This window comes from Tamandua tetradactyla, chromosome 5, assembly GCF_023851605.1.
Source record: "Tamandua tetradactyla isolate mTamTet1 chromosome 5, mTamTet1.pri, whole genome shotgun sequence".
Lineage (NCBI taxonomy): Eukaryota > Metazoa > Chordata > Mammalia > Pilosa > Myrmecophagidae > Tamandua > Tamandua tetradactyla.
Window position 1 is genome coordinate 186,467,860 of NC_135331.1, and position 27,716 is coordinate 186,495,575.

At 41.3% G+C, this 27,716-nt stretch overlaps 1 long non-coding RNA gene across 2 annotated transcripts; it reads left to right on the plus strand.

The window, feature by feature from the left end:
* Positions 1-3,820: 3,820 nt before the first annotated feature.
* LOC143685163 (uncharacterized) lies at positions 3,821-27,315 on the plus strand. Of its 2 annotated transcripts, XR_013176425.1 has the most exons (6): positions 3,821-4,052; positions 4,290-4,350; positions 12,961-13,078; positions 13,594-13,643; positions 23,881-23,922; positions 27,071-27,315. It is a non-coding gene; the product is annotated as an uncharacterized LOC143685163 (long non-coding RNA). The 2 variants fall into 2 exon arrangements; XR_013176424.1 differs by lacking the exon at positions 12,961-13,078.
* The last annotated feature ends 401 nt before the right edge of the window (positions 27,316-27,716 follow it).

The following is a 27,716-nucleotide window of genomic DNA, read 5'->3' on the forward strand; positions in this document are numbered from 1 at the left end:
TATTCCAACAACCTGTAGTCAGTGCACATGGTGGCCATACGGGGATGTCTGAGCTGAGGAAGCACTTCACAGAGCTTCTTGCTCTCTACCCGTATCAGTGAGAGGCATGCCCTAGAGAATGGGTGAAAAGCAGATTGGTTAAAAAGAAAAGCTGGTTAAAATGATAAGCTAGTCAAATGCCAGACTTCCGATTTCTGTTTTTCCACATACTTATCGCGCGCACGCGCGCACACACACACACACACACACACACACACACACACACTCATGAATATTATGCACATCTTGAATCATTGCTAAAAGATTTTAGGTGTTTGATCATTTTTGTGACCCCTTGGGCATTCCTAAATCTTCCATGCAATCTTGAGAATTTTTATGAAACCAAGCACTACTAATTGATTTTTCAGCCAGCTACATCGGCTTTGCTTATAAATTTAGGTTTTCATGAAATACCTTATAATTTTACGTGTGACTACAAAATACTTGAAAACTCACTGTTGAAGATGAATTTTTCCCACCACTAGTTTCCACAATTGTCAATGTGCGTGGACTTTGAAGTGATTTTACCACTTTTTAACCAGTTTTTCCTTACTTAATTAGCTTTCTAAGGTTATTAATTGATTTAGGGCTGCTGATATCTATTTTACTGTTAGCCACACTCTGTTTTTTATATATATTATTCTTAGCAACTTTCATGGAAAGGGAATAAAACCTCTGATCGGGATGAAGTCTTGACCATTTTTATTGAGGTTCTTGATGGATATTTTCTGGATAGAGCATAAAAATTGTAATTGTTTTTCCAGTGTTGGAGAGTGAAATAAGGAAAGCAAAACCTAGAAAAGAGCGGCATGAATGTGCAATTAAATAAATTATGCTATATTCATTAAGTAGAATGTTATTCCATCATTTTTTTTAAAAAAAACATGAAGTGGAAATCATTATGTATAATCATATAAAGTGGTCCCCAATGTTTTGAAAGTATTAAAGCATATTACAGAGCAGTATGTACAACATGATTCTATTTACATGCAAATGGTATAACAAATATGTCTTTGTTTATTCAGAGTTAGGTTTGGATGTATACCCACCTGTTAACAGCAGCAAATCTGGGGCACAGAATAAAGTATTTTAAATAATACTCTGCTGCTTAATTTTCCCGAAATAACAATATTTTGATAATCAAAGTTTCAAACAAAATGCCATGTTTCGAAAGACCAGAGGTATCTGCTTAATTTGAGTGTAGTTTTTTGTTCATCCACCTCTTCCTACATTTTTGCTACTGATCATAAATAGATGGGGCCTGTACTGTGGTTGAATACGATCGGATCTTTTCTCTGAAGCTTTATTATTGCTTACTGCTACACTGAAATTAAAAATAACCCAGTGTCCATTCTAGCACTTCCATTTGATTCTGCCTAATTTCTCTTATCTCTTCCCACACCCCAGGCCATGCTGACTTTTCTAGCAAGCAAATAAACCTGATGAGCCCTGCATCTTCCCAAGCCTTGCCATCTCCTCACCCTCTTCATGGAGCGTTGGCACAGCTGTCGGCTTTGAGAACATGGCTATCTCTAGGACCCACTGGGCCACCTCGCTTTTCTCCTTCTCACTTCACTCACCTGTGACCTTCCAGTCCATAGAACCTGAAGGGACACTGACAGCCTAAGCTCAGAGAGAATACCTTTAAGGGCCGTTTGGGTTTGTGGAACTTTCTGGTTACAATACATTTTGAAGGAAGACTCTGTGTCACAGTTGACTTGAACTAAATAAAAAAGATTTCTAGGAGACCTTCATGCACTGGAAATTTGAGGCATGTGTGCTTTATTCTGCTTATATCAAAATCTAATAGCCGAAGAGATTTTTTTTCAAGATCCCTAAGTGGTTCTACTTCGGGATCTAAGCGAATGCTTTTGCTAATAAACCATACCATCAACCCTTGTTACTTAGGTGTCGTCAGTTCATTTGGCTTCTGGACAGCACACTAAGCCCAACATCCCGACGACGTGAGCTGATGCCCTTCCTCCTTCCAAATGCACACCCTCTGTCAGAAATGCGCAGCCAGATTCAGCGCAGGAAGGGGCTAGGGAAATAGACGTGGCCATTTCCTTGAAACTTCAGCATGTCCCTTATTTTGCCTTCAGTAGCACCCTTATTAAATGAACAGCGTTAAAACACTTTAAGGGCACCTAAAGGGTATTTTCAAAGCTGGCATCAGTTAAGCAAACGACTGGATGTCTTCTCCATCTTTCCCAGGATATGTCAGAAGACATAAAGATGAGATATGGGGACAGATGGCTGACAATGTATAATACTCGCCCAAGCATGATGCAAACACGTGTTGGGTGTTTTGAGAAAGGGCAACATCATTTTTTTCCTCTGATAAGTTGAGATAGTATTCATAGTAAAGGGACAGTTAGCCTGGACTTCAAAGGCATGGCAAACAGGGCATGTGGGACAGAGGCGGAAAAAAGCATGAGATATTTTCAGGGAATTTCTGATACATTATTTTGACTGAAGCAAGGACCTGGAATAGAAAGGAGGTAAATAATGTTGGTAAATGAAAGTCCGGATGGGCTTCGAATGTCAGACTAAGGGTTTGTGCATTTGGCTCATCTGACATCACTGCGATGATCAGCACATGACAACATGGCAGCAGCCGCTGGACTGGAGGGCGGTGGGTCTGGAAGTGGGGGCAGTGGCAGCAGTCTAGGAGGGATGGAGAACCACTGTCTGCCCTAGAAGGGTGTCCTTGGCCATACAAAGGCAGGGCAGCGGGAAAGACTGTGCGGAGGAGGACGTGAAGGGATCTCCGGGCTAGCAGGGTGTGCCAGGCAAGGTGGGGGGCAAGTCCAGACGCCCTCAGATGTGCGCATCGGGACGACTGTGGTAATACTTTTCATATAAGTAAGTTGAGCTGAGAAACCCGTTAGAGGAGCGAAATTGCCAAGCTCAATTTTTGATAAATCTTATTTTAAGTGATTGGAAGAGGACATTTCAACAGGCATTTGGAAGTGCATTTCCCTAACACGAATCAAGAATCCACTTTTAAAAAGTCAATTACATTGTATTCCTTCAGTGTCCTTCCCACGTAGGAAAACAGAGCATGAGTCACACTCTGCAAAGCTCCGACTGGAGGAAACTCTCTTTGCAGATTCCATTTCCACGGGGCCAGTTGTTTTCCTTGCAATATGCCAAACGAGGTCATCCGAAACTGGCAAAGGTAACTGAAGCTGTCTCTGTCTTTCCGTGCCAGCTGAGAGGGAGAGGGCCGGTGTCCCCAGTGCGGCTCAGCCTGCGCCCCACAAGGTGCCTCCAGGAGCCCGTGTACCTGTGGCTGCCGGCTTTCCCACTCCTGCCCTTTCTTGTCGCCTCCGGGTGCCCCGGGACCGCGCCAGGACTCCCGCCTCACGGCAGTCAACAAAACGTCCTCGCACAAACAGCAGCGTCACTCCTGCCACCCGGAGACCCTTCTAGCAGGTGTTAAAAATGTCCAGGCAGCGCCAGCGCGCAGCTGGGCCCTGCTGCCGGCACGGTGGCTGCGCGGCGTGCGGCGGGAGGGGACGGTGGGTGGCCCGCGCCTGTCCCGCGGCGAGTGACGGGGCGGCGGGGGCTGAACGGGAGGCACACGTCTGCCCTGTCTTCCCACCCGGCCGGCCTGCGCACCTCCCACTGCTCGCGGGCAAGGAGCCAGCCCCAGGGCCTTTGCAAGGTCCTCGGCGGGCGCGGGCGGCCCCGGAGGGCGACGGGGCAGGAGGAGCCGCCGGCGCCATGCGGGCTCCCGCCGCCCGGCCCAGGGCATCACGCTCGCTGCCCCCAGCTGCCCACCGCACCTCCTTCCGGCCGGGTGGGGACCCGCGGGCTTGCCAGCTGTTGTCAGCGCGCGGCCCACAGGTCAACTGCCCCTTTCATCAATACCCAGATGCCCTCCCTGACATACTCCAGGGGAGGACCAGCAAAATAGCCTGGGCTCCCGCTGCCTGGGAGAAGACGAGTGCTTCTTGAACGATCAGTTTCAAAGAACCAACTCCTGTTAATGACTTTCGGATGTAGACGTGAGTATACATACAGGACACACACGCATATGTCTCCAATATGACATATGTATATACATATATTTTCGTAATAATAAATAAACTGTCGTAGTTCCTTCAGGAGCTGATCAAATGAATAAACAAGACACATAATTAAATTAGGAGCAATTATTTAGTGGCATTTTAAAGATTATTTTTGCTTTTAACAGGGTCCCTCTAATCTTACTTCCACTTTTACTTTTGTTTGGCAACCCTCAGGTACACTTCAATTCTCTTGAACCTAGCTGAGTCACAGAAATTCTTTGTCACAGAAGTGGTGGTAAGTTTATACCGAAGAAGCAAATTTTCATCAAGGCCTTAAAACTAAGTCAGGGACAGAACTGGGATGGTCTCCAGGGCTCTGGATTCATAATTCAGGTGTTTACTTAGTAGAGGACAGAGTTTATTCAAGACTTGTACCCGCAAATAGTTGAACATTTTCCAGAAGGCAACACCATGTATTTTCAACACTTTTGAACTGTGCCATTACCATTAGTGATGAGTGTAACCAGTTAATTCCTTGAAAATCCCAGAAATAAAATGAGATGAACAAAAGAGAAAAAAAAAAGAGATTCATTAAGGGTTATAAAGGGGGAAAATCCCATTATCCTATAGAATAAAGAAACTTTAAAAAGAGGTAGATCAGCACATATTATGCAAGGATAATGAAACATAGTCCTGTTGGTTCTAAAGGAGCCCGACGTGGTTCGGCGAGACATTTTCATGGCTGGAAAGAGACCATGATGACCGCATAGGAGGGGAGTTTGAAGAGAAAGGAAATAGATGATGATTTTGGAAAAAAGTTCTGGAAAAGAAAGAGAACTTCTGGCTTGCTTGCAGTACTATTAATATAAGAAGGTCACAGATAAAAACGTCCTAGGACTTCTGAGTCCAGCGTACTCAGAAGTCAAATGGCTGTGCCAGAAGAGGCAGTTGGATGGCTAAAGAAATGCTGCAAAATCATAAATCAGATGATTGAGACTTTTTAGTCAGGGAAATGTAACTGTGAGGGAGATGTGTATTAGATGAGGCCAGAAAAGATGCTTTGCCAGCACTCTTTCTGGAGTGAAGGGAGAGCAAACCTTTCCAATTTCTGATGATATGAAGGCAGCAAATCTCTCGGAATGAGGTGAATAGTCACCAAAAAATACACCCCATCTGGTCAGGGCATGGCAGAATCGGTACAGAGAACCAAAGAATAAAAGAAAGGATAAAAGAACAGCCACACTGAAATTCTCCAGGAACAGCCACTAAAGATACAAGGGGAAAGGAAGTCAAGATGGAAAGAAGCAGAAGCTGGAGGACAGATGTTCAAAGAAGCATGGCAGACAGATCGCCGGCGTTCCCAGCACGTGCTTCTTCTGAAGGGTCTCTCGAGCAGGGAGGGGCTCCTCGTGATCAGGGGAGACAGAACTCAGCCCCTCTTCTTATCTCAGTTTCTCTTGGACAAGAGCTAGAATTGGATGGGGACACTAGACAAGGCTGAAGAAGTGACTTCTTGCCTGTTGTCAGCATGATTCAGCATGGAGAAGCTGAAGCCTGCGGCCTTCCAATGAGTCAGGATTTCTTAATTCTGGCAGCAGGTTCTAAAGCAGCAGTATCTGTCCAGAGGCACCTGTGGAACCCTGTGCAAAACCGCAGCATACGCAGAGTTTGTCTGTGTGTCCCTCTCACCTCCCTTGCTGGCTCTCTCACCTTTTGCTCTTTCCCCTACATCCTAGATGCTCTCCCCATCCCGCCTTGCTGCTCCCGATAACTAATCCGTCCCTCATTTACCAGAACCTCTCCACATACTCCACATGTTCAGTTCAGTTGAGCCGTACCATAACAAGGAGTTTAAAACGCGTCTTCTTATAGGAAGATTAGGTTATTTGCCCCAAAGTGGTTCAGGAGGGAGCTGTCAGAGGTGAGATTTGAACGCAAGTGGTTGGAACTCTGGTCTCCTTGGGTGCATTTGCCACGGGGAATTCCCGTTCTCACTCCAAGCCTCTCACCCTCCGTGCTGCCGAGGTGGCTGGCTAGGAAAGAGGCACTGCCACTGCCATGGGCTCTCCCACCCCATTTGCTCCCGTCTGCCAGCAGCTCTCCACCCCCACGGGGCTCAGTAAAAGCACTTGTTGCTGGGGCAGAAGGGTGGTTTGGCAGAGAAAACCTGCAGTGCCCAAAACGGCACATCACACACTGAACCTGGAGAACATTCTGAAGTGGAAATGGGGAGGAAAACGTGTGAAAGAGGGCCAGATACCGCAAAGGAGCGGTGCTAATTCTTCCCAGAAGGAATCAGCTTGAAGCTGAATTTGAGTGGGCCTGTGAAGGACCAAGCACAGGGGCTGGCATGCAGGATCCCGGGGTCCTGGGTCTGGAGAAGAGGGACGAGGTGGCAGAGCTGCCATGGCGCATACCTGGAGAGTGATCTCTTGACCTGAGGGGAAGAATTACCCCTTGTTGGGATCTGCAGCCCTGGAAGTCAGTTTATCATCTGGAGTTGCAGACGCTCAATAAATATTTGTATGCTCTCCAAGCAAAACTTGAAGGCGGTCTTCTGAGGACCGAAGAAGTTAACAATGACTCAGTAGTTAGGGGCTCGGGGTGAGTAATTGATGACAAGGGCTAATTGGTCCCACATGGTAAAAGTTATTGCTGTAAGACACAGGCCCATGGTGCTGTCGCTTTGGAGACTGGAGGCCAGAAGGAACCGAGAAAGCATCAGGAAGCACCTGCTAATTTTATGAGGGGAGAAAGTGAGATGGAGAGAAGTTAAGTATTCTTCCAACGGATAAATAAATTGTTATTGCTGAGAAGGGGCTTAAATCTGGAATATGGTCTAAAAAGCCATTTTCCTTACACTGGTCTCAGAGAGGACAGAGCCCTGGCTTGGTCGGGAGCAGAACCCATCCAAGGTCCAGCTCTGCCAGCTGCTCTGTGACGCTGGACAAGTCGCATAGGGTTTGAACTTCTGGAATTATCTAAAACCTTGGGTAGGTAGTAACACCTACCTCTCCTTTCTCACAAAGTGGTTGTTAAACCTCTGAAACTCTATGCCACAGGATTGTACCAAATTAAAAAAAAAATAAAAAGATCCAAAGGTAAATTACTTTCAGTGTCTCTTAGGCAAAAATGTCTCACCTGTTTAGTGTGACTTTCCTTTACTGTCATACAAAGTAGGTGTCAGAACAAAAGAGATATTTTTGAAGGTATGTAATAGTAAATCTCAAATGACGAGAGAAGACATGTGGTCTGCATACATTCATGTGGGAAAAAAAGAAATAAAAGAAACTTCATGGAAGAAATGTTCAAATGTCCTGTCTGTCGACCACATGGCAAATCTTGTTTAGATGTGATTTTTTTTTCAGACTTTCTTTCTTGTTCTATTTAAATTATTTCATTTATCTATATGTATGTATTTATACATGCAAATTTATCTTGAATTTCATCTAGAGTAAATGAGATACTTCTTGTTTAGATAGTTGTATTGCCTAATGGAGCAGTTGGGCAAATGGAATTTAAAGGGAGTGAATTTTCTTCTTAGGAGAGCAAAAGACCGGAGACATGAGTTCAGAGATTCCCTTTCCAGTGACTTTTAGTTATTGTTGTTGTTGCTACATCTTGAATAGGGAAAGGGAAAGGGCAGGGTGCAAAGAATTATTTCAGCTTTCCCACTGGAAATCATGATAGGCGGGACAGTGATTCTTCCCGAAGGGAAAGAAGTGGGAAAGGGGCAAGAGAGTAGAATAACAAACCAATTGGCAGGGGGAGGGGGAAGTCGTAAGTAGATGGCAGTTGATCCTAAAAATGGAAAACAACCCATGCTGATACCTTGAAGGGAACTTAAGCAAATGAATCTGAATTTGAAAGAGAACAATACTAAATACCTCTGGAGAAATTCTAAGAAAACTGAAATCTAGGAAGAAACTGAGGTATAGCGGGAAATGACTGGTCAATAACTAAGAAAAAAAAAGTTTTGTGTGTCCTGCTCTGTGTTTTGGAAGGGAAGGAATGCCTAATGATTATAAATAGAAGGATAAAGCAGAGAGCTCCTGAGAATAACAGGGCAATGCTAAGAATTTTGGGGAGCAACATATGAGGAATACAAATGGAGTAGTATATAGATTGTGTGAAAATGTAATGAAAAACTGCTAGCACGAGTGCAGCAAAGAATTGTGATTTTCCCATGAAAGTTAACAGTTTAGAAAGAAGATTGACACTATAAAGGTTCTTAGAAAAAAATGAATAATGGACCAGAACACTATTATTAAGGAAAAGGGAAGAGAGAAAATAAGTAAAGGAAGTCATATAAATTAGAGATGGAGAACTGATGGAAGAAATTATTTAAAGAAAACCATCCGTCTTTGGTTACTGTGTGGTTGGTTTTGGTGGTATGTTTGCAAGTTTGGCCTATCATATCTTAAAAAAAAAAAGTAGATAGTCAATTACAATGGAGATGAAAGAAAAGCTACATATAATTAAAAAATTTAAAAGACGTTTTAAAAATAGATGTAAAGAATTCAAGAAATTTCTGCAAGACTGTAGAAGAGACTCCCCTTTGTAAACCACATGCATTTCTGTGAAAAGGGGGGCGAGGGGTGCTTTGGATGAAGCATAGGCATTTTCCTGGTTTAAATTTAAAAGATGTTTAAGGGGGCCACAACCTGAATGTTTTAAACATGCCCGGGATGTAAAAGGTACCCCAAAATGACTTATGAGTCATGTTTGTAATATCTATAACTTAGCACATGTTAAAAACAACCATGCTCTGAGGATTTTTTAAAATATTAAAATATAGGAGTATTGTGTAAAAGTGTTGTTTTACTATCTGTTTCCACTTACATAATTTTATTTCTGTCAATATTGATATTTAAGCTATCAACTATTGACTTTTTATATCGGGGCGAAAATAGCACAGGAAGCTCAGAAAGTAATTTTATGAAGCTTTCTAGCACCCTCCATTTTCTTAAACTATCAGGGGAAATAAGGGTAAAATTAAAAATATTTTGGCACCTGGTTTTAATTTCCACCTAAAAACCGAGGCCAAAGTGGCAGTGGAGGCATTCCAGTAGATTATTTACCTCGCAGATAAGTGAGGCCATTTATTTGAGTTTTCGCGGCGCTGCATGGGGATTTTTGAAAATCCCACACCTCCAAGCCCACAGGTGGACGTGCTTCCTGAAAACCTGGCCAGTCTCCGTGTGACAGGGTCGCAGCCCAGCTGGAGGTCACTCTGAGCAGTAATCTGCAGGAGCTCAGGCCCACACATGTGCTTGCAGAAAGGTCCCTGTCAGCCTTAGCGGGCGTCTGGGACATCCAGGGTGGCAGCCAGTGGCCAGGGTGGGCAGCGCCGGAGCCAGCGGCACTGGCAGGGACAGACTGTCCGCATGGCCAGGGGACAGCTGGCCTTGAGGCCACAGCAAGTGGCACTGCAGTAAGGAGAGCAGCGTCGACCCACGAAACCTCTACGTGGCGTTAAGAAAAAAGAGAAATACCAAGCACGGATTTTTAACCCAAAGGTGACGATGGTTTCTAAGCAAAAAACAAAAACAAAAACCGTAAGTTGTTTCAATAGCTCCAGTGGAAAGAATTTTGAGACCACTGGAAGCATTTCAACAGGAGTAAAAAAAGAAATGGGTGAATCTGGCAAGTAGGTGTGGGGTGTGAAGAGTTAACTTCTTTTCCCCAGCTAGGGTTCTTCAAACATCCTACCATGTGCTTCCCCCACAGACACGGAATAAATCAGGAAGAGCTGTCTCGGCTGAAATACACAGCATTCAGCTTTCTAATATGAAATTTTGAAGCTTGAGTCCTTATACATATGATAATATTGAACAGATTCTTATAAAAATCTGCCTTATGCCTCTTTTCTCATTTTAAACCCTTGAATCTTAAAGTTGGCTATAAATGGAGCTTTAGGGAATAACCCTCAGAAAGGGTAAATAACCTGATAAAGAGGCAGACCTTGAATCCAAGTTTCTCAGGAAACTTGGGGTTTTATAGATGTATATAAAAAGAGGGAATATATGAAATTGAATATTTGATTAAAATGAAATAAATAATATCATTAATTCAACCTTGTCCTGGTTGATATCCATATTCAACATTTTAAATTTGAGTGTTGTGTTGTTTTTTTGTTAGTAAAAAGTGTGAGCTTTTCAAGAAAACTAGTTTCATTAGTTAAACTTTATTTTAGCCAAGCTGAAAGCTTTTGGGATGTTTTTTGGGGTTAGAACTGTTTTCTATTGTGATTATTTGGTTTTCATTTTCATAATGTTTTTATCTAGATAAATTTCCATCACTTATTTGCTAGATTTGTTTCTGAATGACTTTGGGCCTATATAAAAATTACAATAGCATTTAAAATTTATCTGTCACCATTAAGAACATTTCAATAATAGGCTTTAAAAAATGACAAGTGAGAAGGAAAAAAAGGCAGATTTACAGCCACATCGCAAACAGTGGTAGAATTTTGACCTAGGAATGCCTTTGTGGTTAAACCCTGGGCGATTCCCATCATCATATATGAGCAGATGGATGGCTACACCAAGCTTAGAATCAATAGAGAGGAAATCAGGCCTCATGCTATGTGGTTTACATTTTACTCGTTGATCCTTCTGCCCCTCATCACTGACTCAGATCACTCTCAGCCCACTGTACTCCATCCCAAAGACAAGTCATTACGCAAGTTGAGGATATTATTAATAACAAGTTTATTGGGCACGCGCTATTCGAGCGCTGTGCTAACCGTTTATGCCTTCGTACACGTAACCCTCACAACTCTAAAGGCTCATGTCTTCATTTCCAGGATTTTATGGTGCATTTATTTCACATTCTAACATCTTTGAGATTAGGACGCATCTTACAAACAATGACAAGTCACAGAATTGTGCCTTTCTTAGTCGCATATAGGTCAGTGGTACATCTTACAATTGATGGTGTCTTAGAACTGACGACCTGTAGTACTTGCGTCATTTTGCAGGGTTAGAAAGCTTGGGAAACTTGTCCAAGTCACATGACTAGAGAGATGCCGCAAGCTCCTCTCGCTCCCCAAGCCCTCAGTCTCCACGGCGGCTTTCTGGGGATTTCTCACAGAATCCTAAGCCCTCCCCCAGGAACGAAGGTTCATACCATCTGTGTTTCAATTTCCCATTGAATTATTTGAAAATCAGTAAAATAAAAACCAGGATTAGAAAAGGTCTGCTGGGGAAGTTACGGGACACACCTAGTGCAATCTCCCAGCCCTCACCTCCCCCTCCTTCTCTGTGGTGTGGAGATGCTTCAGTGGGTGTTCATTCCAGTGGGTGGGGGGCCGAGGATGAAAAGACCTGACTCTACCTTAAACCCCGAAACCCATAACAAGCAGCCCTGGTTGCGTACCAGCACAGAACTCTGTCAGCGGCAGGGCCCCTCCTCCTGAGTTATATTTATACCTTGCCCTCAGACAGGACAGGTGTCTCTCCCCTCTGGTACCAAATGGGCCGTGTGTGTGACCTGAGCAACTTGGCCTCTGCTGGGAAACAGCCATGATGCAATTTCTTTCCTGATCTTTTGGACCCTTTGTTCTGTATTAAAGCTGCGATTTGCTGAAAGTCTTTGTTGTGTCTGAGCTTCTGTTCCCACGACACAGCGTGTAGCACTTCGCTCCACATGTTTAAATCTTGGAGATCTTGGAGACCTCATCACACCAATACATGATGAAGTTTGCTATTCTTTTTGTTTGTTTGTTTTACAGCTGGGTGTTCTTTCTTTAAATAGATGCATCCGAGCATATTTAATAGGCCTCATCTATGAATAACCTTGAATATATGTCATCTTACTAATAAGAGTATTTTTACAGGGTGAATTTTAACGATGGAACTGCTGAATTGAACTATATATATACAATCAGAACTATTACAGATTGTGGTGGTTAATTCATATGCCAGACTTGTGTAGGTTATGGTTTACAGTTGTTTGGTCAAGGACGCATTGGCCTGACTGTTACTATAAGAGTATTTTGGTAGATGGATTAGGACCTATTGTCAGTTGATTGCATCTACAACTGAATGCATATGCAGTCAGCAAAGGAGACTGCTTTCCACAATGAAAGGAGGCTCCTCATCCAATTAATTGGAGGTCTTTGTTTTAGTTTCCCCGGCTGTGAAAACAAACACATACAGTAGGCTGCCTTAACAGCAGGAATTTAGTGCCTCACAGTTTCAGCAGCTAGAACACTTGCTTCCTTCTGGGGTTAGTATCTTGGAGTTGACTTAGAGTCTTTGGAATTCCTTGGCTTTTCCATGATGCATGTTCTCCTTTCTCTGGGTTCCACTGACTTTCAGTTTCTTGATTCCCCTATGGCTTCTTTTTCCTGTGTCCAGTTTCCTTTACTCATAAAAATTTTGGCTATATTGGATTAAAGCCCTTTTTCATTCAGTTTTGATACACCTCAAATAATAACATCTTCAAAGGTCCTGTTTACAAATGGGTTCACACAGGACCAGAGGTTGGGACCTGAACAAGCCTTTTGAGGAAAACATGATTAGATTTCCAATCATCTTAAAGCCAGCAATGAGGACTTCAGAGAATTTCTGTCTCTACTTCAGCCAGCCAGATTCTCTCAAGAATTCAATGTCACCTTCATCAGAGTTGCAGCTTGCAGCCTGTTCTAGTTTGCTAGCTGCTGGAGTGCGATATATCAGAAATGGAATGGCTTTTATGAAGGGGGAATTTAATAAGTTGTTAGTTTACAGTTCTAAAGCTGAGAAAATGTCCCAATTAAAGCAAGTCTATTAAAATGTCCAAATTAAGGCACCAATACAAGGTTACCTTCATTCAAGAAAGGTCGATGAAGTTCAGGGTTTCTCTCTTAACTGGAAAGGCGCATGGTGAACACGGTGATGTCTGCTACCTTTCTCTGCAGGCTTCTTGCTTCATGAAGCTCTCCCAGGGTGTATTCCTTCTTCATCACCAAGGTCATGGGCTATGGCTCTCATCATCCTGAAGCTTTCTCCAAATGATTCTTATTTTAAAGGATTCCAGTAAGCTAATCAAGACCCATCGGGAATGGGTGGAGTCATATCTCCCTCTATTCAAATTGTGGGTACTAGCAACTGGGTGGGTCACACCTCTGTGGAGACAATCTAATCAAGCTTCCAACATATAGTACTAAATAGGGTTTAAGAGAAATTGCTGACTCCACATGATGGATCAGGATTAAAACATAGCTTTTCCAGGGTACACAAATCCTTTCAAACTAGCACACAGCCTGTCCTATGGAATTTGAATTTACCAATCCCCAAAAGTTGCATAAGCCTATCCCTATACATATATATGGTATATATATATATAAAACAGAAAAACCTCCAGGGTTTCTCTGGAGAACCCTGACTAACACAGATAAGTATCAAAAACCAAAGATGTTGAGAGGTTGTACTGGTTTTGATCTTTAAGGAATGCCTTGGGACTTTAGTTAAAATATCAGACAATAACAATATCAGAATGATATCTAGTAGTAATAGGATTATCTGACTTTTAATTTATTTGCTTTTTTCAGGTCATTCATATATTGATGATTTCCTTTGTAGACATGAACAAAGGTGTCTCGTAAGTACAAAAGCAGAATGAAGTCCAGGGAGTATGTAAAAGTATCTCAATAATAGTTTAATCTTAAAGAAATATAATTTTTAGATAGAAATTTTGATTCTATTCCACCTCTGTCTTCTCTCTTCTTGATCATTTTGGCCACTGATGTTCAAAGCCAATCTGTCTTCAATATACTTACTAAACTCTGTAGGATTTGGATACTCTTTGCATGCTTTTATAAGCTGGAATTAGAGATGGCAACACAATGCAGCCTCTTTCTGGGGAAACCACAAACTTCTAAAGGGCATCCTGCCTGGACATCACTTCATAAAGAATAGGCTCTGTCCCCTGGGCGCCTTGAAGACTGCCCACATGGCTGCTTGCATCATGTGACCTTTAGCAGTAAACTTAAATTTAAACCAGAGACCAAACAGGGTATTTTGTCTCTTAACAATTGAAATCTTTCCTCTTTCTGTGCAAGCTCTCTTTCCATTATGCTCCCCATCCCAGTTTGTCATCTTAGCATTCCTAGTTTGAAACCCAGGTGAAAAGGGCCAACTTACCCCAGGAGCCATTCAAAATAGGTCTAGTGACCCAAAGAGTCACATTTTGTGCTTTGAAAAAATACAAGAAAGGAAAGAATTTTGGTTGGTCTTTGTCTCAAATTCTACCTAATATGCAGGGGTCATGGAAATCTGCCTGGTTTACCTTGCAGTGGCTGTCCAATGAAGTGAGAGAGCCTCACCTGAAGACTGTTTTGTGTTGTGCAGTGAAAATGTTAGTCAGTTATCTTCATGAACTGCCTAGTAGGGGTGGCCTGGGAAAGTGAATTAATGAAGTGAACATCTCATTGCTGTCTTTGGTTATTCTGGCACAAGACAATTTCTTCTTCAAGAGGAACCAGTCACTGAAGTTTATTCAGCAACAATTCTGTACCTCAACACTTCATGACTCATTGAGGAGTGAAGTTAAAAGATGAATTTCCAGCCTCCTTTTCACAGCACACTGCTTCCTTTCTTGACAACCCAAGAAAGACCCTCTTCAAGGAGACAGTTAATCTGAAAGTAATAGGGCAGCAAAATAGTAGAAAGACCAATTAGTTTTAAATAAAGGGATGACACTGTGTGCTGGCACATTGGTTAGCCAGCATTTTATTAGCCAGATCTTATGGCAACTTTGGCTTTTGGGAAGATGGGAGTGAGGGTTAGCCTAGGCCGTGAGTCCCACGAGTGATGGAGGAACCAGGGAACAAAGTGGCAGAAAACTGATGGAACCAAAATAAAGGCTGAAGTCCATCATCTCTAATCAGTGCTGGGCCAAGCAGAGGAAGACGGAAGGGACCATGAACGGTCATGGGAACCTTTGTTAACGGCAAACAGGGACTCTGAAAAACAATGGAAGCGAAAATAGTGGGAAAGCACAAACAAGTAGGAGATGATGGATCTGAAACACTTTAACGACTGTTCAAGGAATAATAGAAGGAAGTGGCTATGATTTAAGCAGGTGGTGAGACTAGTGCTAGGTGGCCCTTTGTGTGTAGCTAAAAGCATAAGGGATAATGTTCAGATGAGTCTGAGACAGAAAGTTATATTTTTGAAAAGTGAGCAACGAACTAAGTAGTTTATGAACTTTTAAAGGAGAAAAGTAGTAAATGGAAATAGGTTGGGCCTTACTCTGACCCAGATCTGAGCATGGCACAGATGGGTGTCTATTTACCACGTGGATCACGCCACAGCCTCCTTGGAGCCCTTGGTGTCAGGAGGGACTTGCAGCATGCTAGGTTGGAAACACACATACGCACGCGCGCACACACACAAACCACAAATAAATCACAAGGGAGGCTGCCAGTCCAAAGGAAAGGGGACACACAATGGTTACCCAGGAGAAGAAATGTTTTGCCACCCCATACAGTGTGGCTCGACTTTTCTTGTTCTTCTGGGCAAGGAAGAGGGGAGGCTGGGTTTTCAGTCGTATCCTTTTTCTCATGGGGAATATGTGGGTCCATGTGGTTCCGGCTTGCTTTCCCATATAAGAGAGGCTGAAGCTGAGTCATTCAAAACAACATGTGGTTTCACTTCCACTGACATCTGGGAAACAAGAGCTCAGATACCTCGTAGAGAGGTCCTGGTGAACACAGGAATGAGTAGACTATGCTCTCTGGGAGACTGGTAGGGAAAGATACTGTCAGAGCTTGATGTGGCTAGAATTTCGTGACGAACTAGAATAAAGTTTCTTTTGCTTTACTGCCTGTTGGTGGTTGAATCATGTCTCCCGCAGAAGGCATGGTCAGGCCCCAAGCCCTGGTCCTGTGGGTGTGAACCCATTTGTAAACAGGACTTTGAAGATGTTGTTAATTGAGGTGAACCCAGATGGAATGAGGGTGGGCTTTAATCCATACGGCTGAAGTCCTTACGTAAAGGAAATTGGACGTGGAGGAGAAGCCACAGGGAAAGCAAGAAACTGGCAGCTGGTGGAACCCAGAGAAAGGAGAAGACACCACCATGTGCATCTCGTGGTGCTAGGAAAGCCAAGGCGCCCCGAAGATTGCCTGTCAGCTAGAAGGCACCAACCCCAGGAGGGATGGGCCTTCTGGCTTCAGGAACTCTAAGCCAATACATTCCTGACATTGTATGGTACTTGTTTAAGCAGCTGGGAAACTAAAACGCTCTCTGTCTTAGTTTCCTAGGGTGCCATAACAATCACCATAAACTTGAAAGAACAGAAATTTATTGTCTTACCATTCTGGAGGCTAGACGACCAAAGTCAAAACGTTGGCCAAACCATACTTCTTCTGGAGTGTGTCGGATTGCTGACAGTCAGGCCAGCACAGCTCAGCCTTCCTCCTCCACATGCCCTTCTCCCTGCAGGTGCCCAAATTTCCTCTTCTTTTAAATACATCAGTCACATCGGATTAGGACCTACCCTAAAACAGTTTGGCCAAATCTTCACTGATTAACGCCTACAAAGATCTCATTTCCAAATGGGGTCACATTCATGGGACTGGGGTTAGGACTTTGGAGAGACACATTTCAATCCATAAAACCCTTCTTCTCAAATTGCCTAGGAGAGGAAAGGTAGGAACCGAGAAAAATCGTAAAGGAGGGCAGAAAGAACTAGTGGAGGGATTGCAATAATTTAAATAAAATCACAGCCCTCCCAAAAGACCTGAAATTTCTCTCCAGTTCCTTTAGCCATTCACCTTGTGTTTCAGCACTGAGTGAAATCTCATTAATAGTTCACATTTGAAGAATTTAAAAATAACTTTATATATTACTGCAATTACTAAGGCATAATAGTTCATGTTTAATTTTTACGTGATCTAGTAACATAATGTTAACCTGGTCACACTTACACAAATAAAGATAGAGGTGGCAATAAAGAAAGCATATTCTTTCTATAACAGAACTTTATGATCAATTCCTCCCCTCCCCAGAACTGGCACTGAGAATGCGATAGCCAAATCGAAAGATGAAGCAGAAAGCACACCCTCCCGCTTCCAAACACACACCCAGTTCCCTAACGCATAATCCCCCCAGCCAAGGATCCCACATTTTTCATTAATACATTACAAAAACATATGGTTAAGAAAAGAAAAAGAACATAAGAAATGAGAAGAGCTATGGAATTCAAAGAAAACACATTCCGTAGTTCATACCCACATCTAACTGCCTAAGAAATTTCAATGAAAATCAGATGTGATTTTCAACATGTATTTTCCTTAGATAAAATATAAGTAAAACACAAGGACTTCTCTCTGTGGTGGGAACAAAACTTTCCCTCCTGCGCTTGCTCAAATTCTGGAATTTCTGCTTCCTACAATGGGTATACATGCCAGGAATCTTAATTAAGATTTGGGCAGTTCAGTCTTGTCAGGGCGGCCTGAGGTCACAGGAAGCACTTTCCAAGAAACCAGGACACATCCCAGTGCAAAAGTGACTCCCTGCAGATATCAAAGGCTCTACATGGTAGTGCCCCCGAAAGTGCTAGGAGCTGTGGGTGCGGTCAACACTAGAGCTATTGCTAAATGCCTCAATTAAGGAAATTCTTTCCAGAAGAGGCGGTGGAGAACAGGACATTCTGATTAATTTGATTTTATGATTGTGTGTTTACCCAGAGACACTTTATTCATCCCTTGCTTTTGAAGTTTTAAAAATGTGTTAGTCTTTTTCACCTGATAGACATACAAAACATATGATTTGGGGGGCACAGAGAGGACTCTGTGATAGCACAACAAGAATGCTAGACCTGAGCGGTGCAATGGTGGCTCGGAGGCAGAATTCTCACCTGCCACACCAGAGACCTGGGTTCGATTCCCAGAGCGTACCCATGCCAAAAAAAAAAGAATGTTCAACCTGAAATCCAAGGTGACTTGTCAGGCTGTCATCCCAAACAAGATACCTAGTTTTCTCACTTGAAAACAGACAGTAGCACCATTTGCCCTATTTATTTTATAGGACTATTTTGTAGTCTAACATGGCCTCATACTTGAAAATTATAGAGAACTATATAAATTCATATTCCCAAATTCTGAAAATGAATTCTTACTGCTCAGGAGGTATGGATATGTTTATAGAAGAAAAGAGAGGATAGATTCTTGGTCTAAACTTTTACCAACCTCAGGATATAAATTAGAAGTTGTTTTTAAGAGAAAAGAAAAATCCCTGATAGCTTTTTTCCTTTAAGAATTTTTTTTCCTAGAAGCAAAATTCAGAGAAAAGTAACCCAGTATTCATCTTTCTGTAACACAATGGAAAACGTGCTCAGAAATGTCCTGCCTTTCTCAGAAAGACATGAGACACGCACAAAAGGTGAAAAGGAGGCAAGGAAGGGGGAAAGACAGGGAATGAAAGGAAAGGAAAGGAAGGGAGGAGAGGAAAAATAAGAAGGAATGAAGGCCAAAGGAAGACCCAAGAAATGAATATCAAACTTTAAAGAGTAACTTGCTGTTCTCTTTAGACAGCAAGTCCCTTACAGTTTTAAAGCAAATCTAAAATGATTTCATTAGTTGAAAGAACAAAGATGTATTACACAATCTGTTATCTTTTCCCAAACTGTTTTAGTTTTTCATATTTAGAGACTGCAGGTTTGTGTGAAATATGAGTAAGGAAGAAAAATATTTTTCTACCCTATTTTGTGGAGGAAGGGGAAAAAAATGTTCTTGAAAATACTTTCCCCAACTTTTCTAATTTCATTTCTGTTGTGTTTCCATGAAGCTTAGCCCAGTGTCATGGCTTTCACGCCTTCTCAGAGAATATATGTTGTGCAATTATATTTTGTGAGTGTCGGGCAGTTTCCTCACTTGCAGAGTACCTCAAATTCATTCAATAACACAACATTGATATGAAGTTAAAACATAAGCATGTTATTATATGGTTTACAATTAACTTGAACCTTTTTCAGTCTCAAGAGCCCAAACTTTCCTTTTGGAAATGGATAAGGCTTATAGCCTTTTGTTCTAAATTTATTGAAAGTGATGACATTGTTTTATTTTATAACCCATATAAAAAACAATTGTTGTTAGAAAATTGCTTCATCATTTTTATTACTTTAGAAATTCTACATTATTAAGTTACTGAAAATGTGACTTGGTCCTGCTTAGCATAGTTTGAGAAATCAATGGTTTACTAATCAGAAAGTACAGGACAGAGATAATGCTAAGGTAGGCATGGTGAGAGTCTAGGCAGAGCCAAAACCAGGGGATAAACATAGCAATGAAGAGGCTATGATCAGAGTGTTGGGTTAATTTTGTGACCGGGAGGTTGGGTATTAGGGGTCAGCCAAGGTTGATTACTAGGTGCCAAGCAGAGTAAGTGCCAGAGATGTGGCTGGGAGATGGAGTGGAGAGTCTGTAACCTATAAGACGCACCCAGGGAAATGAAAGTGGGAGCCTAGGAAGCAGCCTGGGGTGAGCTAACCAAGTCATGTGGATCTTCAGTGGGTGGTACTTTAAGGACCGTGGCATTATCTGAAAGGGCACTGCCCATCGCCTGACTGCTAGCATAATGGATTATAGTTGGGGAGAGAGTAAACATTTTTTCCAAAGAATCCTGAATTTAAAATAAATCTCTGTCTATCACCAGTGGGTGCGTTGAGCTCAGTAACTATCCTGGCATTAGTTATCCATTGCTCTGTAACAAATCAGCCTGAGCTTGGCAACATCAAACTACAAGCATTCGTTGGAGGATAGTTTCTGTGTATAAGGATTGTAGGTGTAGCTTAGTCCGGTGTCTCTGGCTCCGGATCTGTCAAGCGGGGGCTGCAGGCATCTCCAGTAGGAGAGCAGAATCACCCCACTTCCATCCTTGCTGCTGGTGGAGGACACCGGTTCCTTGGCATGTGGGCCTCTCAGAGGGCAGTGGTCATGATGGCAATCAGGCTATGCTCCGAAGAAGGGAGCTAGAGACTGAGAGAGAGAGGAGGAAAATGGACCACACACCAGGCACAGTCCTTGTGACCTCATCTTGAAGTGACAGCCGATGGCTTTTGCCCCAGTCAGTGTGTCGGAAGTGAGTTATGATATCCAGCCCACCTTAAACAGAGGGGCATGAACCTTAGGAAACGAGGGTCACTGAGAATCCTCTTAGAGACTGCCTGCCACAGGACTGCACTAAGAAACCCACAGCATTAGATCTTATAGAACAGAACAGACAACAGTTGGTCATGTAATAAGTAGTTATTCACCTGCCTGAAGGTGGATAACTGATCTCAAGGTTCCCTATGGTTGTATTCTTTTTAATGACATGGGTTCTTTCTATTTTCTGAGTCAAATCTGTCTTACACACAATAGTAGCTTAAGCATCAGCTCCTCTGTTGTCATATAGGGGCCAAAGTGTGGCTAAACTTCAGGGCATGTGGTGGGTTAAATGGTGGCCCCCCAAAAGATATGTCCACACCCTAAACCCATAAAATGTGAATGTGATCTTGTCTGGAAATAGGCACTTTGTTGGAGTAATTAAGGATCTTGAGATTATGCTGGATTAACCACGTGGGCCCTAAAATCAATAACAACTGTCCTTATGAAAGACACACAGAGAAGAGACACACAAGGAGAAGGAGGAGGCCATGTGGAGACAGGGCGGAGGTTGGATTTATGCAGCCACAGGCCCAGGAACACTTGGGATGACCAGAGGCTGGAAGAGGCAAGAAAGGATTCTCCCTAGAGCCTTCATTGGCCAGCACCTTGATTTCAGACTCTGGCCTCCAGAACTGTGAGATAATAAATTTCTGATGTGGTAAACCTCTCAGTTTGTGGTAATTTGTTATAGCAACCACAGAAAACTAATACAGTGATTAAGACTGCCAGGGTTTAAATCTCAGCTGTTGACTAACTGGCTGCTTGGTGCTATGCCCCAGTTTTCTCATCTCAAAATGGGGATAATGGTTTTACCTACCTCATGGGGTTCTTGTGAGGATTAAATGAGTTAAGTGCTTAGGACAGTACCAAGTACATATTATATGGGCTATAAAAGTTAGCCAATTAAAGAAAGTAGACTAGGTCTCTATTAACAGTTTTTTGGGAAAAGGTAGTTAATTTTTTTCACATTATGTCCTGTATGTCAGCCACATAGACCCTTCTCTTCCCTGACTTCCTAAATTACACCTTCATTAGATCAGTCAGAACTCTCAAACACCTAAGTACAGTGGCAAGATATTGTATGTGAGTAGAGAGCCGGCTAAGGAGGAGGGGATTTCAATCCATATTACCCTATTCCGGGGCTATATCTCACTCTTCATCCATTTATAATACCACATTTCAGAAATCATATCTCAAGTATTAATCTTTCCACTCTCTGTAGAACATCTAGAATTATTAAAATTCATTCTTATTTGGAAAAATTAGAGAATAAGATAACTTTAAAAAGGAAAAAAAAAAGAAATACACTGATAATCCCAACATCCTTTATTAGTTGATTTTTAGAACTTTTCATTTTTTTATTTAAAAAATTCATACTTATTCTATAAAACTTAGAGAATACAGATAAGTTAAAAAAAAAAACAAAAGAAGAAGAAGAAAAAGAAAAAAGTAAAGAAAGTCTCCTGATATCCCAACATCCATAAGCAATCATTTCTAACATACCTGAGTCTATCCTTCTGGGCATTTTATATGTATAAAAAATTTAATGGTGATGTGCACACTAGTTTGTAATCTGTCTTTTTTTTTTTAAACTCAAAAACACATTGTTAGCAAGTCGATTTACTATAAGTAGAAGTAAAGTGATTCAGAAAAAAAATTTTACAATTTTAAATCAAAGTCAGTCAGTTCAGAGAGAAGGGGATGACATGAAGTACAATAAAATTGGGAAAAGAAAGATTGGAGAAGCAAAGGAGTGAGTTCATCGGCCTTCAAAACCCAGACTTGGTTCCCCCTCATTCCCCCAGAACAGGCAGGCGTCTGCAGCAGCTCACTCCTGACTCCGGGCCCAAGAGATCCAGCCAGCCCAGAGATCAGGGAGAGCCTTTCCTGGGGGATACAAGTGCACACGTCTGTGTACAAGGGAGTCCTTGGGAGTACATTCTGTGAACACCCAACATATACACCTCAGAGCTCATCTCCCTAAAGACCCCGTATATATGCCCTTGGGACCAAATTGAAAGGACCAGTACCCAAAAAAGTTCCTTTTTCCTTCTAAAAACATCACCTTTGAATCTAAATCTATATAATCAGCTGATATGAAACATTATCTAACGCGAATGAAGACACCAGTTTAATTCTGACCCACTCTAAAATTTGACTATAACAATGTGTTTTCTATATTTTTACTTAAAAAGAGCTAATCCGACATCCACATGTTATATGCTTGCTAGACACAAGGTCCAGCACTGGGCAGAATGGAAAAGAACAAAGCAGTTCCAGCAACTGGAAACACAATTTGAAGCCAGTTTTAAATTAAAAGAATCTAGAAATATGTAGCTTTTAGGGCAGAGGGAAAATAAAACAAAATTCTTTTTAAAATGCAGTTGTAATCCCATGTAAAACAATTAATGCTATCATTTTCTCTCAAAACACCCTAATTCTTCACACTGGCCACAAAAACCCCCATTCCAGCTTCCGTACACTGCCCCTTCTAAGCACTTCCCCACTGGGTACAGCCATTAACCACTGGTCTGAATCAGTCCCTGGAATATACCAAGTCTGTTAGGGTAGACGCCCCAGGAGCCAGTCTTAGATTATCACCCGCAGCTTCTGCTGACACAAAGATGCCAAACACAAAGACTCCCAGGAATTTATTTACACAATGGCAGAAGTTACCAGAATTCCTATCGTAGGTCAGCTGCTGACCTGGGACATCAGCTCCTCAGATAAGCATGATTCAAAGTAGTCAATAGAGATTTTCAGAGGGTCTCTTTGTTGCTAAAACAGACGCCCTACTTGACATGGAGGAATCCATAGTGAAAAAGCCACAGTCCTTGTCCTCGTGAATCTTACATTTTAGTGAAGGAAACATAAACAAAATAAACACACAGTGTGCGAAATATGTCAGGAGATGGTAGATGTTAAGAAAAAAGTAAAGTTATGTAACAAAGTGGAGAGTGAAAAAGGATGCTATTTAGATAGGGTTAGCCTCGCTGTGGAGTGATATTTGTCCCTTCAGGTGGATTACAATCTAATAAGAAATAACACATATACATAACTAGGTAAGATCAAAAGCAGTTAGTGATATGCTTGTATCAGAGACCCTCTATAATGTACTGATAATTCAGAGAAGTGACATTGCTATCAACTGAAGTAAACAGTAAAATTTTATTAATAAAGTGACATTTGTTTCACCTAACTTCCTTGATAGAATAGGGTTTATGGAAAGATTTTTTTCATTAAGAATGTGATCTATTCAATTGATAGGGCTTTCTAAGTTTTTCTGTTTCTTCCAGTGTCAGTTTTGGTAACTTTTGTCCCTCATTGACTGTCCATTTCATTCTGGTTGTTGAATAAATTGACATAAAATTGTTTATAATATCCTCTCATTATTGTTTTAATGACTGTAATATATGTAATATTGTTTCATTCATCCTTGAACCTAATAATTTTTATTTTTTTCTATTTTCTTGACCAATCTATCTACTTTACCAATTTCATTAATCATTCCAAGGAAAAGCTTTTGGTGCCAGTGATTTTCTCTCTTTGTTCTCTGTTTATTACTTCACTGCTTTCCACTCTTTATTTTTTCCTTCTTTATGCTTCTTTTTAAATTTGTTCTTTTTTTTATATATAGCTTCTTAAGGTAGAAACTTAGAGCACTGATTTTTTTTTTTTTTTTAGGTGCATAGTCCTGGAATCGAACGTGGGTCTCCTGCATGAAAGGTGAACATTCTACCACTGAACCACCTGTGCACCCTTAGAGCATTGATTTTAAACCTTTCTTTTCTTTATTTTTTCCTAAAGTAGGCATTTAGAGCTATAAATTTTCCCATAATCGGTGCTCACACAATTTGATATGTTGTATTTTTATTATCATTCAGTTCCAAATATTTGTTCATTTCCTTTGGAATTTCCTCTTTGATCTACAGATGGTTTAGAACTTTGTTGTTTAATTTCCAAACATTTGAGGATTTTCCATATATTTATTTCTGTCTTTGACTTCTAAAATAGTGTCATTGCATTCAGAGAGCATTTTATATTCTTATAATTTTTTTACATTTATTGAGATTTACTTTATAGGCTTAGCATATTTTTTCTTTGTGAAAGTCCCATTTCTGTGAATGTCCCATGTACACATATGAAGAATATTGATTCTACTGTTGTCAGATGTAGTAGTCTACAAATGTCAATTAGATTGAGTTATTTGATAGTGTTTTTCAAATCTTCTTTATTCTTACTGATTGTATGCCAAACATTCTATCATTTCCTGAGAAAGAAGTTTTGAAATCTTCAATTACGATTGTAGATTTGTCTATTTTCCCCTTCAGTTGTATCAGTCTGTTCTTCATATATTTTGAAGTTCTGTTATTAGATGCAAACCTATTTATGACTGCTCCTCTTGATGAGTGATTCTTTTATGCAAATGTCCCTCTTACCTTTGTCAGTTCTTTTGTTCTGAATTCTACTTTGCTTGATCTTAATTTAAGCACGACTTCTTTATAATTAGTATTTGCATGAAATTTATTTTACTATCCTTTGATTTTAATCTATTGGTGACTTTATACTTAATGTATCTCACTTTTAAGCAGCTTGTTTTTTTAATGCAGTCTAGTGAACTTTATCTTTCATCAGAGAGCTTAGTCCACTTAGATGTAATGTAATTACGGTTAGTTTGCTGTTTGTTAAGGTTACCATCTTGCTGTTTGTTTTCTGTTTATTCCATCTCATCTGTAGCCCTTTTCATCCTTTTCTGCCTTCTTTGGGTTATTTGAGCATTTTTAGTATTCATTTCATTTCCTCTACTGACTTAGCTTCATATTTTTTGTTTTCGTTTTTTCAGTAGATTCCTCAGGGCTCTTCTAGTTTGCAAAGGCTGCTGGAATGTGATATCCCAGAAATGGAATGGCTTTTTAAAAAATTAATTAATTCATTCATTTCTTTTGCATGGTGTTCTAGTTTGCTAGCTGCCGGAATGCAATATACCAGAAATAAAATGGCTTTTAAAAGGGGGAATTTAATAAGTTGCTAGTTTACAGTTCTAAGGCTGAGAAAATGTCTCAATTAAAACAAGTCTATAGAAATGTCCAATTGCATCCAGAGAAAGATACCTTGGTTCAAGAAGGCCAATGACGTTCAACGTTTCTCTCTCAGCTGGAAGGGCACATGGCATACATGGCGGCATCTGCTGGTGGCTCTGCCTAAAGGGACTTTCTCCAAAATGTTTCCTCTTTAAAGGATTCCAGTAAGCAACTCCACCTTCAATGGGTGGAGGCACACCTCCGTGGAAATAAGAATGAATTTTACTCATCTCCTTCTGAATGTGGAAGCAACTGATTATTGATTTGAAAAAAAAAAAAAAAAAAAGCAGAAGAGGTACTTTGCCTAATCCTTATAGAACCAAAGAGGCAGCAGACCTCACAGTAACAGAACTGGGAAAATCCTACACATGATCAGATCTTTACTATGATTTTCATATTTCTGGCTTCTAAGCAACAGAGTCTGCTTATTTCTCTGCTGAAACATGTAGCTAGAAGTTTGAATCTTAAAAAATCTATCCTGTTTCTGAAGGAAAAATTAAGGTAGTTTGTAAAAGAAGCCAGTGTCTGGATGGTAGAGAAATGCTAAAATGTCACATTTTCCAAAAATCTAGTTGGAAGCTACATTCCCATCACCTGATGGCAGTATTCCTAAATTACCAGCGGCAGTATATTCCAGTTAAATGGAATCTTAAACTGGAAAGCACATTACACATTTTCCACCAGCCCCTTCCTTTACAGATGAGAAAAATGACCACATACCTTCTCTCAGCACAGTAAGCAATTGGCACGAGGTCACTCAGCCAGTTAGTGGCAGAATCATAATTAAAAATCACATCATCTGTAGCTGCCATTTACTGGGCATCCAGTACCTAGTGTTACGCCAAGTGCTTTAGTGTCAAAATTTACTCTGAAAAGAAAATGTATGAGGAAGGTTAGGTAAATTATCAGGGTAACAAAGTAGGAAGTGGCAGAGCCAGGATTCCATTCTCAGCCTTCTTGATTCCATGACTTTTATCCAATACCCATTGCTTTTATCCAATACCCAAAAGCCTTTTTTGTCCCATTTGTACTTGCTCATGATTTCCATTGGTCAAGTGAAAGCATGCACTAACCGTTCTATCAAAGCAGGTTTAATAGATTTGTAGGAACACAAATGAGAAGACCATTAAGATGATCCACACTTTGCACATCAGCTTCTGACTCCAGGAAATCCAACCCTGGTGAAGAAAATGTAGGTTTTCCTCCTCGGTGGCCCTGCAGCCCTGTACTTCCTCTTTCTTGGGCTACACTGCCTTGACCAATGACACATCTGTGGTCCTCACTGGCCCAGAGCACCAGATCCAAATCTCTTCCTACTCATAAATGGGGTCCCAAAGGACAAGTGCTTTTCCACCTGAGGACTGCGCCTGTTAGTACACCACAAAATCAATTCAGTTTGGTCATGACTAACGTATTTCTTAAATAAAATAGAGTGCATTTTCTTCTCTACTATTCAACTCCCACTAGTATTTTAGGCTTGAAGAGGATTTTCATTGGTTCCTATTGAGCGGCATCCCATAGAGGTAGTATCTTTTCATTTTCATTTTGCTTGAGTTAACATTCATTCCACATGCAGTTTACAGGAATCAGTATAAATCCTGTCCAAGAAAAGTCTGGCTTGCAGGGGGGGGGGGGTCCTTAAAAGAAGAGACCCTGTTTTCCTATAAGCTGTTTATATACTAATTAATTCAGCATGCCATAGTAGTCTTTCCAACTTCTCCCGGCGGGGGGCCTAGACTTTCTGACTTCTCTGGGTAATTGCATCCCATCTACTCTCTGCCTCCTCCATGCAGGTCACAGCATTTGCGGCTCAGGGCCTGGAGGGGTCTTTGAAACTTCAGCTGCTGCCAAAATGTGGGGCTGAGAGGATACGGATCATTGGACGTTAAGTGCTAGTCCCACCCCCACCCTAAATGGAAAACCACATTGAAATATTTGTCCTCTGTGCTTTGTCCCTAAAGCAAATACTATTTAGCTAAGTATGGTGTAAAGGGTAACCATTTGCCACAATTGATAAATAAACTGGTAACCACAATGATGAGGGAGAAATGGAGGTATTTTGTGGTCTAGGGGGGAATTGAAAATTCTCTTTAGCAGAGGCAGGCTACAAAGCACAAAACTCTGCCCAGACCATGTACCACCCCCCACTAAAAACAAAAAACACAACAGTACAAAACTCATCAAAACAGGGGCAAAAATCTTTTTCTTAGGCTTAGTTGGCTGCAGTGGGGGAACATGTTTTTATTTTTAGGTGATTTCTCATTACCAGGTAGAAGAACGTATGGAATTGGTTTTTGACAAAGGAATCAAGGGTAGAAGCACAACTCAAATTTCAGTTTTTTCCTATAAGTTTTTTTTTAATTAAAACATATTTGGGACTTCCGGAGAAGATGGCGGCTTAGTAAGACGAGCGGGTCTTAGTTCCTCCTCCAGAAAAGC